Raw genomic sequence first — 20000 nt, forward strand, 5'->3', positions numbered from 1 at the left:
AAGAAATGATGAAAAGGGCAGTATTTGCCAGAGAATTGGGAGTTCCCATCGTAATGCATGACTACTTAACAGGGGGATTCACTGCAAATACTACCTTGGCTCATTATTGCCGAGACAACGGTCTACTTCTTCACATTCATCGCGCAATGCATGCAGTTATTGATAGACAGAAAAATCATGGTATACACTTTCGTGTACTAGCTAAAGCGTTACGTATGTCTGGTGGAGATCATATTCACGCTGGTACCGTAGTAGGTAAACTGGAAGGGGAACGGGACATCACTTTGGGTTTTGTTGATTTACTACGTGATGATTTTATTGAAAAAGACCGAAGTCGTGGTATTTATTTCACTCAAGATTGGGTCTCTATGCCAGGTGTTCTACCCGTAGCTTCAGGGGGTATTCACGTTTGGCATATGCCTGCTCTGACCGAGATCTTTGGGGATGATTCCGTACTACAGTTCGGCGGAGGAACTTTAGGACACCCTTGGGGAAATGCACCTGGTGCAGTAGCTAATCGGGTGGCTTTAGAAGCGTGTGTACAAGCTCGTAATGAGGGACGTGATCTTGCTCGTGAAGGTAATGAAATTATCCGTGAAGCTTGCAAATGGAGCCCTGAACTAGCTGCTGCTTGTGAGGTATGGAAAGAGATCAAATTCGAATTCAAAGCAGTGGATACCTTGGATATCTTGTAATCCAGTAATTCCCGTTCGTTCCCCTAATTGAAATTAAACTCGGCCCAATCTTTTACTAAAAGGATTGAGCCGAATAAAGAATGAGGATCCTATGTATTTGCATATATATTGCATATAATCAATATGTACATACCTTACCTATATAAACAAGATATAAATACAAGATAAGATCTCAGACCAGACTAAATAACTCAATGCTTCTATTGTTGGACCCTAATTAATCCTATGGATCCTTAGGATTGGTGGATCATTTTATATACCGTAGTTTCAGACCATAAATCAAGCCAAAGGTCACAACCCTTTCTACCTATCCTATATATTGTCCTTTTCATTCCGTGTTGTAATCGAAATTGATTATTCTAATCTATGAGTTTACGAGATTACGAGATTATACGAAAATGAATTCTTCATGGGGAGAACACATATTTCTCTTTCTCTTTTCGATGAGAATTTGTACACGACATTGGAGAAACCTCTCTTTCTATTTAGAATTCATGAAGAAAAGGTTCCATCAGATATAGTGAATTGATATCCCCAATTCCCGCAAAAAAGAATCATTTTTTTTTTTTCAATACTCACTCGTTATTAGTTAATGATCCTATCCTAGTGATTGGATCTATATGCTTATTCCGATAGTAAATGAAATAGTAAAATGATTATTCATCGAATGACTATTCATCTATTGTTATTTTATTGTATTTTCAAATAGGGGGCAGGAAGGCTCTATGGAAAAATGGCGGTTCAATTCGATGTTGTCTAACGAGGAGTTAGAACACAGGTGTGGGCTAAGTAAATCAATGAACAGTCTCGGTCGTGCTATTGGAAATACCAGTGGAAGTGAAGACCTCATTATAAATGATACGGATAAAAACATTCATAGTTGGAGTGATAGTGGCAGTTATAGTTGCAATAATGTTGATGATTTATTTGGTATCAGGGGACATTTGGAGGTTTCGTCTCTGATGACACTTTTTTAGTTAGGGATAGTAATGGGGACAGTTATTCCGTCTATTTTGATATTGAAAATCAGATTTTTGAGATTGACAATGATAGTTCTTTTCTGAGTGAACTAGAAAGTCCTTTTTCTAATTATCTGAATTCTAGTTATCTGAATAGTGGGTCTAAGAGTAACAATCGCTATTATGATCGTTACATGTATGATATTAAATATAGTTGGAATAATCACATTAATAGTTGCATTGATAGTTATCTTCATCCTGAAATCAGTATTGAGAGTTATATTTCAAGTAGTAGCGACAATTACGGTGACAGTTACATTTCTAGTTTCATTTGTAATGAAAGTGTAAGTGTTAGTGACAATGGGAGTTCAAGTATAAGAACTAGTGGTAATGGCAGCGATTTCAATATAAGAGGAAGATCTAATGATTTCGATATAAATAAAAAATACAGACATTTATGGGTTCAATGCGAAAATTGTTATGGATTAAATTATAAGAAATTTTTTAGGTCAAAAATGAATATTTGTGAACAATGTGGATATCATTTGAAAATGAGTAGTTCAGATAGAATCGAACTTTCGATTGATCCGGGCACTTGGGATCCTATGGATGAAGACATGGTCTCTATCGACCCCATTGAATTTCACTCGGAGGAGGAACCTTATAGAGATCGTATCGATTCTTATCAAAGAAAGACAGGTTTAACCGAGGCTGTTCAAACAGGCATAGGTCAACTAAATGGTATTCCCATAGCAATTGGGGTTATGGATTTTCAGTTCATGGGGGGTAGTATGGGATCCGTAGTAGGCGAGAAAATAACCCGTTTGATCGAGTATGCTACTAATGGATCTCTACCTATTATTATGGTGTGTGCTTCTGGAGGAGCACGCATGCAAGAAGGAAGTTTGAGCTTGATGCAAATGGCGAAAATATCTTCCGCTTCATATAATTATCAATCAAATAAAAAGTTATTCTATGTATCAATCCTTACATCTCCTACAACCGGTGGAGTGACAGCCAGTTTTGGTATGTTGGGAGATATCATTATTGCCGAGCCCAATGCCTACATTGCATTTGCGGGTAAAAGAGTAATTGAACAAACATTGAATAAGACAGTACCCGACGGTTCACAAGCGGCTGAGTATTCATTCCATAAGGGCTTATTCGATTCAATCGTACCACGTAATCCTTTAAAGGGTGTTCTGAGTGAATTATTTCAGCTACATGGTTTCTTTCCTTTGAATCAAAATTCAAGTAATGAAAACCTATAATAGAATAAAATAAATCGAATCGAAGTGTTGTATATTTCTATATCTCCCGAGAACCTCCATTTTTGACTTGACTATGAATTCCTGTTGGATCAGATTCTAACGAATTTTTGGGGAACTCATAATAAACCCCTTATTCTCCTTATTAAAATAAAAAGATAAGGACGGGAGAACAAGAATAATAAAGCGGATTATCATACGTATATTTCGTGTAGAAAGATGAATAGGTACATTTATTTAGTTCTACATTCCTTGAACTTATTATATACTTATAATACTTATAATAGATAGACTTATCATAAGATATCTTTTATAACAGGAGATATCTTTTATAACAGGTACAAATATTAAATCGAGGCACCTATTCTATGACAGATCTCAACTTACCCTCTATTTTTGTGCCTTTAGTGGGCCTAGTATTTCCGGCAATTGCAATGGCGTCTTTATCTCTTCATGTTCAAAAAAACAAGATTGTTTAGATCCGATGGGACTAAATCTCATCAATTTATTTCAACACTTGGACTTGGATCATAATACAGATACCTATTTTAGTGGAATATGGTACGATATGTGGCTCCCCTCGAACACAAAAATAATACAAATAACAAATAAAAAGGAAAAGGCTGTTATGTTATGCATGCAGATACATGATCTATGGATAAATGCATGTATATGCGGGTATAGCTGTTTTAAAATAGATCGGCGGATATCTATATCTGAAATAGAAAGTAAATGTATCTATATGTTATGTAGATATACATAATGGGATCATATGAAGGGGATGTTATTATTTTATATCTAACCAATTCGATGAATTACTGCTAAGGGTTCACATCATAATAGTGCTAGTTGATGAGAGTTACTTCGGGAGCCAAAAAGGTAAAGTCAAATTCATTTGGCTTATTCTCTCAATTCCAATAGAATGCAACTGGATCTAGTATGAACTGGCGATCAGAACGTATATGGATAGAACTTATAACGGGGTCTCGAAAAACAAGTAATTTCTGCTGGGCCTTTATCCTTTTTTTAGGTTCGCTAGGATTCTTATTGGTTGGAACTTCCAGTTATCTTGGTAGGAATTTGATATCCTTATTCCCGTCTCAGCAAATAATTTTTTTTCCACAAGGGATCGTGATGTCTTTTTATGGGATCGCGGGTCTGTTCATTAGTTCCTATTTGTGGTGCACAATTTCGTGGAATGTGGGTAGTGGTTATGATCGATTCGATAGAAAAGAAGGGGTCGTGTGTATTTTTCGTTGGGGATTTCCTGGAATAAATCGTCGAATCTTCCTTCGATTTCTTATGAGAGATATCCAGTCGATCAGAATGGAAGTTAAAGAGGGCCTTTATTCCCGTCGTGTCCTTTATATGGAAATTAGAGGCCAGGGAGCTATCCCCTTGACTCGAACTGATGAGAATTTGACTCCACGAGAAATTGAACAAAAAGCTGCCGAATCGGCCTATTTCTTGCGTGTACCAATTGAAGTATTTTGAAATAAACTGTGATGAAGAATGAATGTTTTCTTTCTCAGTATGAGGGAAGGAGCTCAGGAATCCCCTTTTACTTTTAATATAAGCGAAGTTTCTTCGGAACGTTCATTCGAGCAAATCATGTTAGATTCTATTTCACCCGTTCTGTTGGTAATGCCGCTGTACTGTGGCCTATAGAATAAAGCAAGCAAGCAGGCATATATGGAACAACCATAATAAGAAGCAAGTTTTGTCCACCAAAACTATTTTTATGCATATGGAACTCAACTCAATTCTTTCATATTAGTAAGAAGTCCAATAAGTATGTATTCATCACACATATCAGAACATTTCGGAATACAGTACAGAATTCATCTTTTTAGGCCCAATATTTTGAATTGATACGTTAGATACAGATGGATCATCTCTCATAAATTATCTCCCTTTTGTCATTTGTCAATCGATCTTTCTTTTTATCTTATCCTCTCTTTTGCTCCTTGATGGCCAAACGATTGGATCTTTCATAACCATCCAATTTCTCTCTCCTTTTGCCACTCCTTTCGGATTTCATCATCAATATTCTTCAAAAATATCCCTTCAATTATTCCTGGGCTGTGGGTAGCCAGCCAAACATTTCGAAATAATTGATTGATCGAGGGGGAGTTTTTTTGTCTCAAAATCCGAATAATATTCATTACTTCAAGTGGTTGCATTCATCGAAAGGAACAAATGAAGATGCAATTGGTTCGAATTTGACCATGGGATATCTGGAAACAATATTTGATTATTTCTTTCATTTGAAATGGGCCCTTATTTTTTCATTTCATTTTTATTTGATTCTATTTCTATATTCTTTCCAGATCCAAGGACTAAACAATGAAAAAAAAAAAGTGCCAAAAAAGAAAAAAGCATTGACTCCCCTCCCATATCTTGCATCTATAGTCTTTTTGCCCTGGTGGATCTCTCTCTCATTTAATAAAAGTCTGGAACCTTGGGTTACTCATTGGTGGAATACCAGGCAATCCGAAACTTTTTTGAATGATATTCAAGAAAATAACGTTCTAGAAAGATTCATAGAATTAGAAGAACTATTCCTGTTGGACGAAATGATAAAGGACTACCAGGAGACACAGATACAAAAGTTTCGTATAGGAATCCACAAAGAAACGATACAATTGATCAAAATGCACAATGAAGATCATATCCATATCATTTTGGATTTCTCGGCAAATATAATCTGTTTCGCTATTCTAAGCGGTTATTCTATTCTGGGTAATGAAGAACTTCTCATTTTGAATTCTTGGGTTCAGGAATTCCTCTATAACTTAAGTGACACAATAAAAGCTTTTTCTATTCTTTTATTAACTGATTTATGTATCGGATTCCACTCGCCTTATGGTTGGGAACTAATGATTGGCTCGATCTACAAAGATTTTGGATTTTCCCATAACGATCAAATTATATCTGGTCTTGTTTCTACCTTTCCAGTCATTCTAGATACAATTTTGAAATATTGGATCTTCCATTATTTAAATCGTGTATCTCCTTCACTTGTAGTCATTTATCATTCAATGAATGAATGAAGAACTCATTTGATCCGCTGATATCAATCAAATAATCCCACTCTTTATACTTTTACCCGTCCAGGGAATTCGATTCCTCCTATATTCCAGTACAATTATTCCAGTACAATATCAGAATCGTGGATAGGGAACTATACTATACTAACTATATTAGCTACCTACCTAATTTATTGTAGAAATTTCCGGGATCAATGATTGGACCATGCAAAATAGAAATACCTTTTCTTGGGTAAAGGAACAAATGACTCGATTCATTTCCGTATCGATCATGATATATGTAATAACTAGGACATCTATTTCAAATGCATATCCTATTTTTGCGCAGCAGGGTTATGAAAATCCACGAGAAGCAACTGGGCGTATTGTATGTGCCAATTGCCATTTAGCTAATAAACCCGTGGATATTGAGGTTCCACAAGCTGTGCTTCCTGATACTGTATTTGAAGCAGTTGTTAGAATCCCTTATGATATGCAACTGAAACAAGTTCTTGCTAATGGTAAAAAGGGGTCTTTGAATGTGGGGGCTGTTCTTATTTTACCCGATGGATTCGAATTAGCTCCCCCCGATCGTATTTCTCCCGAGATGAAAGAAAAGATAGGCACTCTGTCTTTTCAGAGTTATCGCCCCACTAAAAAAAATATTCTTGTGATAGGTCCTGTTCCTGGTCAGAAATATAGTGAAATCGTCTTTCCCATTCTTTCTCCGGACCCTGCTACTAAGAAAGACGTTAACTTCTTAAAATATCCTATATACGTAGGTGGGAACAGGGGAAGGGGCCAGATTTATCCCGATGGGGGTAAGAGTAACAATACAGTCTATAATGCTACAGGAGCGGGTATAGTAAGCAGAATAGTACGTAAAGAAAAAGGGGGGTATGAAATAACCATAGCTGATGCATCGGATGGACACCAAGTAATTGATATTATACCTCCAGGACCGGAACTTCTTGTTTCAGAGGGTGAATCTATCAAGCTTGATCAACCATTAACGAGTAATCCTAATGTGGGTGGATTTGGTCAGGGAGATGCAGAAATAGTACTTCAAGATCCATTACGTGTCCAAGGGTTGTTGTTCTTTTTGGTATCTGTTATTCTGGCACAAATCTTTTTGGTTCTTAAAAAGAAACAGTTTGAGAAGGTTCAATTGTCCGAAATGAATTTCTAGATACATGGATCCATCAAATTGGTAAAAAGAGACGAACTATTGTTGATCGATGCAATTATGTATGATCAAAAAAATAATGAAAAGCTTTTTTCTTTATACTGTTTTTCGGCGAGATGTCAGGAATTGTTTGTGCCCCGTTCCTAGTAATAATATGTATATTCTGAAGAAGGCTACTTGACATTTTTTTTTTTTTCAAAAAAAAAATTGGAGTGGTGTGACTATGCCAGGCCTCTTAATCCCAGATTATAAATGCCATGTAATGCATCAATAGTTTTTGATTCTATTGTACCTAATAGAATCGAATTCTATTAGATAATAGGCAAGGAAGAAAATAAATGGCAAGGAATAAATGAAAGTAACAAATGATTCTAGGAGGGATTGCTCGTCTTACTAATCTTCCACACAAGAAAAGGAATTTTTCACCCTTTTCCTGTGTGGAAATAATAATGATTCTTGATCCTGTTCGTTAAAGATTACGATTTTCTTTTCCAGGACTATTATAACCTCTTTCTTTAGATTCATAAGCAGTAGTGGACAAACAAAAAAAAAGGGGGGGGGCGGGGGGAATCACTCATTGAGCAAATAGAACTTCTTCAATGAACTTATAAAAAAAAAAAAAGCAAATTTTCGCTGTGATGAGATAATCAATAAGGATTTGGATATGTGCAAAAATCCAAGATTTTCACTTTTTTTTTTTCACCACACTCGGGCATTAAATTAAGTGTCTTTTGCTTGAAATTTTATTTATGGAGTAAGGTTCATTTCCATACTAATTGGAATTGATTTGAAGAATGTCTCATCTGTAGAAATCCATATTGTGTCATCCATAAAATCGATTGATTCCTTCTTTCTTCTTGCTTCGGAAGAGTCCGTCCATACTATAGAGGAACAGATACTATGACAATCAAGGGATTAAATTCTTCAAAAACATCATTAGAAACAAAGGAATGGGGTGGTTTTAAACATCGGATCGAAGCAAAGGATCCGTTTTGTCATTTCTACGAATCAAATATTCTTCTTATGTTGACTGAATGAATTTCCAACCTTTATGTTATGAAATGGATCAAAGTCTCGCTGGAAGAGTAAGAACTCAACAGGACCTTACCCCTCTTTGTTTTGTCTGATTCGAGGGGTAAGGTCCTGTTGAGTTCTTACTTTTTCATGTCCACAATCCGGTTCTCATCCGATCACTATAGGGATGAGCCCAATCCGGAGTATGAACCGTAAAAGAAAATACCTATTGAACCAATCACAGGAATACCAGTTACAGTACCTATCAGCCAAAGAGGAATCCTTCCAGTAGTATCGGCCATTTACCCCGCTTCCCTCCACATTTCATCAAGTGGTCATGCTAGAGACATAAACAGTCATGGATAATTATGAGGATGATATCCTTCCGAATGGGATAAGAGAATTCCTACTATTCTCTTTCTTTCTCTCAATTGAAGAAATAATTGGAAAATAAAACAGCAAGTACAAAAATGAGTAATAACCCCCAGTAGAGGCTGGTACGATTCAATTCAACATTTTGTTCGTTCGGGTTTGATTGTGTCGTAGCTCTATAATTCAGATTAGGTTTATCGTTGGATGAACTGCATTGCTGATATTGACCCCAAAAAAGAAACGGTAGGTACAGCCAGTCCGTGAACGGCCAACCAGCGCACTGTAAAAATTGGATAGGTTCGATCTATGGTCATTGAGGCCTCCTAAAAGGATCTACTAAATTCATCGAGTTGTTCCAAAGGGTCAAAACGGCCAGTTATTAATGGAATCCCCTGTCGGCTCTCTGTGAAATACTCGTTTGGCCGAGGGCTTCCAAACACATCATAAGCTAAACCCGTGCTGACGAATAACCAACCCGCAATGAATAGGGAAGGTATAGTAATACTATGAATAACCCAGTATCGAATACTGGTGATAATATCAGCAAAAGAACGTTCTCCCGTGCTTCCAGACATGCTGAGCTCCACATATTCTTGTACAGTCAAAGGGGGATCGATTCCTTGAAAGATGGGATCAGTAAATGGAAAACTACTGATATTTCATCTTTGTGAGATCGTCAATATTGTACCGAAGGTGTATTTAGAGTATACCGAATCAGTATAGCTATCCTTCCTCTGACACAGCAACGCAGTTTCAATCAGTATCGAAAAGAAATGGTACATAATTCCCCTTTTCCTTTCTTGTTACTTGTCTATGCGGAACCGCGTGTCATTCAATCAAAAATTGATCAAATTTCTGTAGTATAGGGTTTCAAGTATTGGCTTTGGACTAGAAACTGAAGTTCTTAGTAAAGTTTGAGTCAACGGGTTCTAGTTCTAATAATTAATGAACGAGATTATCATATTCCACACAATTCAATTAGATGCAAAATATAGAAATCCCCTCTCATGGTTGTAGAAAAGATATTTTTCTTTTTTTCTAATCCTTTCATTTCAAGTAATTGGTTGGTTCTACAGTAGTAGATAGTATTCGATGAAAGAAAGAGAAGAAACAATAAATAGTTTGAACAATCAATATTCGTGATGCAACCATTACTGGATTAGATCCAAAGGTTCCTTCTTGACCTAGCTACAAGGATGGAACTCCATGATATGGAAAGACAGACTGTGGAACCTAAAAGGATAATAGGAATTGATAAATTGAAAAAGAAAAGAAATAAATGGTCAAAATGGAAATTCTTTTGAAATCCAATTCTTTTATTCTATAGTTATTCAAAGATAATTTCATTTTTGAATGAAGTTACACGACACAGTTCTTCTGACTATTACTTTACTCACGAGTTGCTCAATGAATCTGTTGATTTGAAATCCCGACATTGGTAGATGTCACAGATGATAAATCAATCTTTTTTTTTTTTTCTACCTCTGCTACTCTATCTTTGTCAGTGCCGTCTATAATGACTGATGAATCAAGAACTTTCAATTGGAACTGATTCTGTCAATTGGTATTTTTTCTGATCATCACATCTCGCAAAAATTGAAACTTAGGTAAGTGCTTTATAAACATATGTAAAAAAAAAAGAACGTATCTCATTTAGCTCCTTCATGCCCACTATAACTAGTTATTTCGGTTTTCTACTAGCTGCTTCAACTATAACCCCAGCTCTATTGATTGGTCTGAGCAAGATACGACTTATTTGAAATTAATTGAATGAATAATTCATCAAAATAAATAGTTCTGTGAGATTTCAGGTATTCGATAGTTCCTTCCCGCGTTAATTACCAATTCTTGATCATTGAGATTCATGGGTGATTCGGAGTAATATTTAGGGATAGATATTACCTCTATTTTTACCCTTTCCAACAAATTGAAATGATTGAAGTTTTTCTATTTGGAATCGTCTTAGGTCTAATTCCTATTACTTTGGCCGGATTATTCGTAACTGCATATTTACAATACAGACGCGGAGATCAGTTGGACCTTTGATTGAGTAACATCTCTTTTTTGATTGACCTCCTTCTTAAGCTGCAGGAGGTCAAATTCAGGTTGCAGTTCAAGTTAGTAAAGTTATTTTATTGTGATTCAACATTACAAAAACAGAATCACGCTCTGTAGGATTTGAACCTACGACATCGGGTTTTGGAGACCCACGTTCTACCGAACTGAACTAAGAGCGCTTTCTTATGACAGGAGATACAACTGTAAAGAAAGGGATTCTTTTTGTACCCCCAATACACCTTGCATGCATGTAGTATCATAAAATGCAAAATTATGTCCAGTCCAGTCCAATTTGAATCGATCTCAACTGATCCCTCGTTACTGCCCATAGGAGAAGTAATAGGTAGGGATGACAGGATTTGAACCCGTGACATTTTGTACCCAAAACAAACGCGCTACCAAGCTGCGCTACATCCCTTTCAATTGTTGTACAGTTTCATTGTAGGGAATCCTTGTCTTGTTTTCCACATCGTTATTTCCTAATATCTAGAGACAATTTCTCTTGCCATTTCTTCTTTTTGATTTCATATAATCAAAGAATTATATACATATGAAACCTAACGTATAAAAAAATGAATATTTATCGGTAATGCTCAGTAAGAAAGGGTCATCTTTTTCTGTTTTAGGGACAAGTAGATCTAATCCACCGGATTATTGTACATATTCATTTTCATTTTAGTTCGGGATTAGGGATTTCGTGTACAAATACAAGTGATCTTTAGCTACAGATACATCTGATCATATATGTATTCCAATAAAGAAGGAGGATTTTCAATGCGAGATATAAAAACATATCTCTCCGTGGCACCTGTGCTAACTACGCTATGGTTCGGGTCTTTAGCAGGTCTATTGATAGAGATCAATCGTTTATTCCCAGATGCGTTGACATTCCCCTTTTTTTCATTCTAGTTATTGACATGGGAAGGGGTGAAGAAGATTAGAGATACAACAAATTCTCTGTGACTAATCCACCCTTTTGAATTTTTTTTTTAAGTTGTTTAGGAAGGAAAGAGAAAGAAAAGTGGATTAAACCTCAGCGAAACTCGGGCTCAGCATAGAATTAATAGAGGGAGAACAGAAATAGAAATGTGGGTCTAGGACAGGCTGTTCAAGAGCATACAAGATAGTAAATGAAATACTGACTGGGATTAGAAATAATGGATAGTTAGAAATAATTGTATTACTTATTATTACTCTATTGATTGCAGCGAAATCTTTCATAATTGGATTTCGAGTTATCAGTTAGCAACTTCTATTTATTTTTCCTTCTTTTCGTATTCTTCGATTCAGATCGAAAATAGAAGAGTGGAGGGAATCCAAAATCCAAAGGAGGTTCATGGCCAAGGGTAAAGATGTCAGAATAAGAGTTATTTTGGAATGTACCAGTTGTGTCCGAAATGATTTAAATAAGGAATCGCGGGGCATTTCCAGATATATTACTCAAAAGAATCGACACAATACGCCTAGTCGATTGGACTTGAGAAAATTCTGTCCTTATTGTTACAAGCATACGATTCATGGGGAGATAAAGAAATAGATCGAACAGAATAGAATGTCTGTTCCACCCTTCCAAGGAACAGGACAAAATTACATATAGATAGATATATAAAATATAAACAAATCAAGTACTATTACTATTTCGGTCGGATCCGAAACCGAAATGAATGAAGAAATAAGATTTTAGAGATAAGGAATAAATCATGGATAAATCCAAGCGACCCTTTCGTAAATCCAAGCGATCTTTTCGTAGGCGTTTGCCCCCAATTGGATCGGGGGATCGAATTGATTATAGAAATATGAGTTTAATTAGTCGATTTATTAGTGAACAAGGAAAAATATTATCTAGACGAGTGAATAGATTGACCTTGAAACAACAACGATTAATTACTATTGCTATAAAACAAGCTCGTATTTTATCTTCGTTACCTTTTCTTAATAATGAGAAACAATTTGAAAGAACCGAGTCGACCCCTAGAACTGCTGGTCCTAAAACCAGAAATAAATAGGCCTACTTCTCAATTGAATCAAAACTCTAATTGGAATTCAAACTCAGATTGAGGTTTTGTTCGAAAAAGCCGAGATACTTGATTGTCGCGTCGTAAGAAAAAAAAAAAAAGAATGAATGGGGAAGAAAAAATATTTTTTTTTATTGAAAAGTGTTCGTTCATTTCTAATATTTATCATATTCATTTCTACTCTACCTTCCCGGAGTTCATTCTCCGGGGAACTCCGTTTAAATCATTTCGGTGAATTCGTTCCAGTCGCCTTATTTGATAATCTCATTTGAAATCATGTAAATGCAATTCCTATTTGATATAGCTATTTGTGCAAGTATTTTACGATTAAGAAGCAACTGCCTCTTGTACAGATCGTGCATTAATCGACTATAACTATAGGATACCCCATTTTCACGAGTTACTGCATTTATCCGAGTGATCCACAAACGACGAAAATCTCTCTTTTGCCTGCATCTATCCCGATGACTGGAAACCAAAGCTCTCATTTTCTGTTGAGTAGTAGTTCGAGTAAGTCTTGAATGAGCCCCTCGAAAGGTTGATGCAAATAAACGAATTTTTGTTCGACGTCTCCGAGCTATATATCCCCGCCTAACTCTGGTCATTGAATCAAATGAAACCTTGATGAATAACTAATTGATTTCTTTTCTTTCAGTCATTCTTTTCCCCTCCCCTAGTTTATTAGTAACAAAACGGATTCTTCCGATGTATAAAATAAAAATTCCAATGGCTTTTGCTACTATGACCTTCCCAACCACGATTTTTGATTTCTTCCAGGCATTTCACCTCGGAATAAGAAATTGTACCGATATTAGATATAAAATATCTAGTAAATAGGTAGTAATAAATAGAGAAAAATGGAGAAATAAATAAATAGTGGCTTCCATCGTTTCTATGATTACTTCTTAAACGGTGAGGTCCTCTCTATACACCGGAGCTCCTTCCCCCATTTAATCAATGTTATTAGTAACTTGTACAGTTCACACTCTTTGGCTCTACCCATAAAATTATCCAGTATATAGGTCTTTTCACAATGAGATCCATCCATACAGTGACGGCATTTAATTATGAAGGTTGGCTAGGTAGCTAACCCTGTTAGTCCGTTCTTGCAAGAGTAGAAGCATAATCTTTCTGCTTTTAAAATACTATTTTCCCCGCTTAATGGATAACCATTTGCTACCAATGGGGAATTGATTTTCATCTCAAATCGAGGTGATTGGATTTGCACCAATGGAAACCATAAATTCCATACACAATAGAGGTATATGATAGATCTTTATTTTGAGATAGTGAATGGAATGGAGTTCTTCCATTCTATCCTACTCATTGGTACTGGTCATTGATACTGGAAAAATCGTCTCATTTGTTCCAGATCATGATCTGAACGAGTCGCACATACACCCTAGTACATGTTCCTCGACGCTGAGGACATCCTCGAAGGGCAGGGGATTTCGTGACATTTTTGATTGGCTGTCTTGTGTTTCTAATAAGTTGTTTAATAGTTGGCATGCTGAATCGTATACAGAATGGGCTGGTTTAGATCGATCCTAACCGGATGATTATGAATTACTTCCATTTCATATAATATTTTACCAGGTTAAGAAGATAAAATATCAAATCACGGCTCATTCGAATTATGGTTCGAAATGGAATCAAGAATTTATGTGAAATCCCCGGTATTTTCGACCGCGACAACATCAACAATGCCATGGGCTTGGGCTTCTGTTGCTGACATAAAAACATCCCTTTCCATGTCTTCGGATATAACCCATAAAGGCTTGCCGGTTCTTTGTACATAAACCCTTGTGAGGGTTTCGCGGAGTTTCAGTAGTTCTTCCGCTTCCAGGATAAATTCTCCTGTGGGTGCCTCATAAAAAGAACTAGCAGGTTGGTGGATCATAACCCTGATGATATAACATAATGAACGGTTCCTCTATCTCGCACGATCGGTCGAAGGGAAGGGATAAAGAATAACAAGAATAAAAAGATAGAATTAGAATTGAACAACCGTACAGGCATCTTTTATGCATTGCATACGGCTCCGCAATGGAATTTCCTTTTCCCTTCCATCGAAGAAAGAGACAAATAGAATCCATCAGACCCAGATCGTTGAATGATCCATTTACCATCTTTCCTTTCGGAGGAGTCAAAAAATACTATGATGGTTCCGTTGCTTTATATATTTATCTCGTCTGTGATTCAGCAATCCCAAAGTTTCTTTATGATCCGATCAAATAAGGAAAAAATGATCTTTTTTTTTTTTCATTTTCGTACTCTTTCATAACATAAATATCGGAAAGAGGCTTCTGGTGTGAAAGCAAAAAAAAGGTTTGTGACGCTGAAATGGACCCCCGATACATAAGATCAAATCGTAAATAACCTTTGTTTCATACTACTATCTCGATATATAATCTCATGTTATGTTATGAAAAAAAAATAATAGTTTGCTCATATCGAACTCGAAGTGCCATGCTATTATTACTTATTATTCATATTCCATATGGCGAAGGCATAGTCTTCTTTTTTTTTTCTCAAATAAAAAAAAACTCATTGGCGCCAAGCGTGAGGGAATGCTAGACGTTTGGTAATTTCTCCTCCGACTAGGAGAAAAGATCCCATTGAAGCGGCTAATCCCATGCATATTGTATGTATGTCTGGTGGCACAAATTGCATAGTATCATAAATAGCTATTCCTGGTATTACCCATCCGCCGGGAGAGTTTATAAACAAATACAGATCCCTGGTATCATCCTCTATACTGAGATATACCATGAGACCAACAAGTTGATTCGAGATCTCGCTATCAACCTCTTGTCCTAAAAAAAGTAATCTTTCTCGATGAAGTCGGTTGATTAGGACAAAATTGTATCCCTTAGGAACCGCACACGCACCTTTGGATGCATACGGTTCAAAAAATCAAAATTGCGAAAAAAAAAAAAGAATTCATTGAACTTATCGAACTAACCCCTCATTGATGTATTCTTTCATCGAGATCCAAATCACGATGTAATTTTCTTGTTCCTAAATGGGCCTCTTCAATTCTTTTAGGTTTATGCTCTACTCCGGGTAAAGATCTGCCCGAATTCTATTTGCACATATAGGACAAATGATCACAGTACCGCTTCTTTTTGTTCCGACTTCTTTTTTTTTTTCAATTCGTTTTCATGTTCATGCCTTCCGCCAAATATTCGACTAATCATATTATTCCATTAATTGGTAGTTTTAGAGGTATAAATAGGGATCATTTATGATACGAGTAGTAATCATACATAGATTACCAATTTGGTATTTTTTGAACGGAGCCTGGATACTTCATTTTATTGGTCCAAGCCAACCATAAATTCTTCTAATTGAGAATATTGATCCCACAACCAACAAATAAATTGATCTAATTGCATTGCACTTCACGCTCCGAATTGAATTATTGATGGTTTAATCAATCTTTCTTGGGTGAAACAGAGGATATCTCGATCGGGGGAGAGAACGGGGAAATCCCATATGACCCAATATGTCTGACAAGTCGCACTATACGTCAACCCAAACTGCATCTTCCTCTCCAGGACTCCGAAAAGGTACTTTTGGAACACCAATAGGCATAAAATGAAAGAAAAATTAAGTACTCTATTTCACTTTGATGTGGAAACGTAACAATGGGTTTATTGTCTTCATAATATTGTCGTTTATCGTATTTTATCCATAGATTGGAAGGTTCATGGAGAAGACGGGTTGAATAAAGGAAAATTCGTACAAATGGATCGTTCGAAGGATGAACAAGTATCTATGCATTCGCTCACAAAAATAGGATCAATCCCCCCATTGCGTATTGGTACTTATCGAGTATAGAATAGATCTGCTTCTCTTTGTTCCTACGAACAGAATTGTTAAATTATTACCAATGGAACGGAATAAATATTAACTCTTGCTTTGAGATAATCCACTGAAAAGGCGAGGTCCATAGCATCAATCAGTCTTTTCCAATGTGATAAAGTTACATAGTGTCTATTTTTTCTTTGATAAAATAAGGGGTATTTCCATGGGTTTGCCTTGGTATCGTGTTCATACCGTCGTATTGAATGATCCCGGTCGGTTACTTTCTGTCCATATAATGCATACAGCTCTAGTTTCTGGTTGGGCCGGTTCGATGGCTCTATACGAATTAGCCGTTTTTGATCCCTCTGATCCCGTCCTTGATCCAATGTGGAGACAAGGTATGTTCGTTATACCCTTCATGACTCGTTTAGGGATAACCAATTCATGGGGTGGTTGGAGTATCACAGGAGGAACTATAACGAATCCGGGTATTTGGAGTTACGAAGGTGTGGCTGGGGCACATATTGTGTTTTCTGGCTTGTGCTTCTTAGCAGCCATCTGGCATTGGGTGTATTGGGACCTAGAAATATTCTGTGATGAACGTACGGGAAAACCCTCTTTGGATTTGCCCAAGATCTTTGGAATTCATTTATTTCTCTCAGGGGTGGCTTGCTTTGGGTTTGGCGCATTTCATGTAACAGGCTTGTATGGTCCTGGAATATGGGTGTCCGATCCTTATGGTCTAACCGGAAAAGTACAATCTGTAAATCCAGCGTGGGGCGCAGAAGGTTTTGATCCTTTTGTTCCGGGAGGAATAGCCTCTCATCATATTGCAGCGGGGACATTGGGGATATTGGCGGGACTATTCCATCTTAGTGTCCGCCCGCCCCAACGTTTATACAAAGGATTACGTATGGGCAATATTGAAACTGTACTTTCTAGTAGTATCGCTGCTGTCTTTTTTGCAGCTTTCGTCGTTGCTGGAACTATGTGGTATGGTTCAGCAACTACTCCCATAGAATTATTTGGTCCCACTCGTTATCAGTGGGATCAGGGATACTTCCAGCAAGAAATATATCGAAGAGTTGGAGCCGGGCTAGCCGAAAATCTGAGTTTATCGGAAGCTTGGTCTAAAATTCCCGAAAAATTAGCTTTTTATGATTACATCGGTAATAATCCGGCGAAGGGGGGATTATTCAGAGCAGGCTCAATGGACAATGGGGATGGAATAGCTGTTGGATGGTTAGGACACCCCATCTTTAGAGATAAAGAGGGGCATGAGCTTTTTGTACGTCGTATGCCTACTTTTTTTGAAACATTTCCGGTGGTTTTGGTAGACGGAGACGGAATTGTGAGAGCGGATGTTCCTTTTAGAAGGGCAGAATCGAAGTATAGTGTCGAACAAGTAGGTGTAACTGTTGAGTTCTATGGTGGCGAACTCAATGGGGTCAGTTATGGCGATCCTGCTACTGTGAAAAAATATGCTAGACGTGCCCAATTGGGTGAAATTTTTGAATTAGATCGTGCTACTTTGAAATCCGATGGTGTTTTTCGTAGCAGTCCAAGGGGTTGGTTTACTTTTGGACATGCTACGTTTGCTTTGCTCTTCTTTTTCGGACACATTTGGCATGGGGCTAGAACCTTGTTCAGAGATGTTTTTGCTGGTATTGACCCTGATTTGGATGCTCAAGTGGAATTTGGAACATTCCAAAAACTTGGAGATCCAACTACAAGGCGACAAGTAGTCTGATACAACATTACTCTAGCGTCTTTTGCCTCTATTTGATTTTTTTTTGATTTGACATAAGGTTAGGGTACCGTAGAAATCTTGATTTTAATCATCGCCTTTTCTTTGACTCTTGCCCTTTCTTTACTTTATCTGGGAAATGTTCCCAAATGCACAGGTGTGGAAGCTATAATTGTAAACCACGATCGAATCCATGGAAGCATTGGTTTATACATTCCTGTTAGTCTCGACTCTAGGGATAATTTTTTTCGCTATCTTTTTTCGAGAACCACCTAAGGTTCCGACAAAAAGGATGAAATGATTTTTTATTATCTCAATTGAAGTAATGAGCCTCCCAATACAATATGGGAGGTTCATTATTTCAACTAGTCCCCGTGCTCCTCGAATGGATCTCTTAGTTGTTGAGAGGGTTGCCCAAAAGCGGTATATAAGGCGTACCCAGTAAAGCTTACAAGTGAACCAGATATGGAGATGGCGACTAGGGTTGCTGTTTCCATTATTAGATAATTTCAAGACCACGACGGATCTACGCTACGAGAAGATCGTTTATTTACAACGGAATAGTATACAAAGTCAACAGATCTCAACCAATGCAATAGGATTTATGGCTACACAAACCATTGAGGGTAGTTCTAGATCTAGGCCAAGACGAACTATTACAGGGAATTTATTGAAACCATTGAATTCGGAATATGGTAAAGTAGCCCCTGGATGGGGAACTACTCCTTTGATGGGTGTCGCAATGGCTCTGTTTGCGATATTCCTATCTATTATTTTGGAGATTTATAATTCTTCCGTTTTACTGGATGGAATTTCAATGAGTTAGGTCCATAAGAACCATGAAGTCCTAGTTTTCAATCAAAAATGAATTACTTAGGGATCAGATTTCTAGGCTATTCCGGTAGTTCGACCGTGGAATTCCGTTGTTTCGGTATTTCCGGAATATGAGTGTGTGACTTGTTATAATTGATCCTATTGATAGTACAGAGAATGGGTCTGTCATCTCGATCGAGATGGTTCTGCCTCGTCAGATATTCATTCTAGTATCTGAAGCACGGAATATAATCAAGAAATATTTGAACTATGATTCATACCTACTATTCAGACCTCGCGACCGGACTCCAAAAAATGAGAGGTATTTCATAAATTGAACGATTTTTCTTCCTTCAGAATCATGCTTTTTTGACCGAAGGACAAATGTTTCTCTGGATTTTTAGTCATTACATCCATTCATTGAATAAGTGATGATCAAATGGTTCTTACTCAGAGAACCTTTGGGCTTAGCTTGGGGGCTTTATTGAATCATCGTGGTTCTAGTATGAATCTGAGGTTTCAATCGATTCATAGGGTCTCAACAAGAGAATTCCTATCAATAGGAAACAAAACAATAGTAAATCCGCATTACGCACAAACAAAAACAAGAAATCAAATAACAAATAAATAAAATAGGGGAAGAGAAGATTCAAGAGGCCTATAACGATCACCATAAAGACAGATGAGCCAACTTGATATTTTGGCATTATCATCACAAAGAAGAGATTTCGGATTTGGGTTCCTTCGTATCTTCAGGGATGATTGAATCAAGTGGCTAAGAAGTTTCAAACTTTCTATTACATATCCGTTGCAACCAGTATTTGGGTGTTTCCGCTTGAGCCGTACGAGATGAAATTCTCATATACGGTTCTCAGAGGGGGAGTCCCCTTGGTTTACCTATCTCAATAAAGTATATGATTGGTTCGAGGAGCGTCTCGAGATTCAGGCGATTGCGGATGATATAACTAGTAAATATGTTCCTCCTCATGTCAACATATTTCATTGCCTAGGGGGGATTACACTTACTTGTTTTT

At 37.0% G+C, this 20000-nt stretch overlaps 2 non-coding genes across 2 annotated transcripts; both read right to left on the reverse strand.

Moving 5' to 3' along the window:
- Nucleotides 1-10686: 10686 nt before the first annotated feature.
- TRNAW-CCA (transfer RNA tryptophan (anticodon CCA)) lies at nt 10687-10760 on the reverse strand. Its single transcript has one exon. It is a non-coding gene; the product is annotated as a tRNA-Trp (tRNA).
- Nucleotides 10761-10925: 165 nt separating this feature from the next.
- Nucleotides 10926-10999, reverse strand: TRNAP-UGG (transfer RNA proline (anticodon UGG)). Its single transcript has one exon. It is a non-coding gene; the product is annotated as a tRNA-Pro (tRNA).
- Nucleotides 11000-20000: the final 9001 nt, after the last annotated feature.

Source organism: Tasmannia lanceolata, unplaced genomic scaffold, assembly GCF_043159265.1.
Source record: "Tasmannia lanceolata isolate RefF3 unplaced genomic scaffold, GAP_Taslan_0.1 ptg000607l, whole genome shotgun sequence".
Lineage (NCBI taxonomy): Eukaryota > Viridiplantae > Streptophyta > Magnoliopsida > Canellales > Winteraceae > Tasmannia > Tasmannia lanceolata.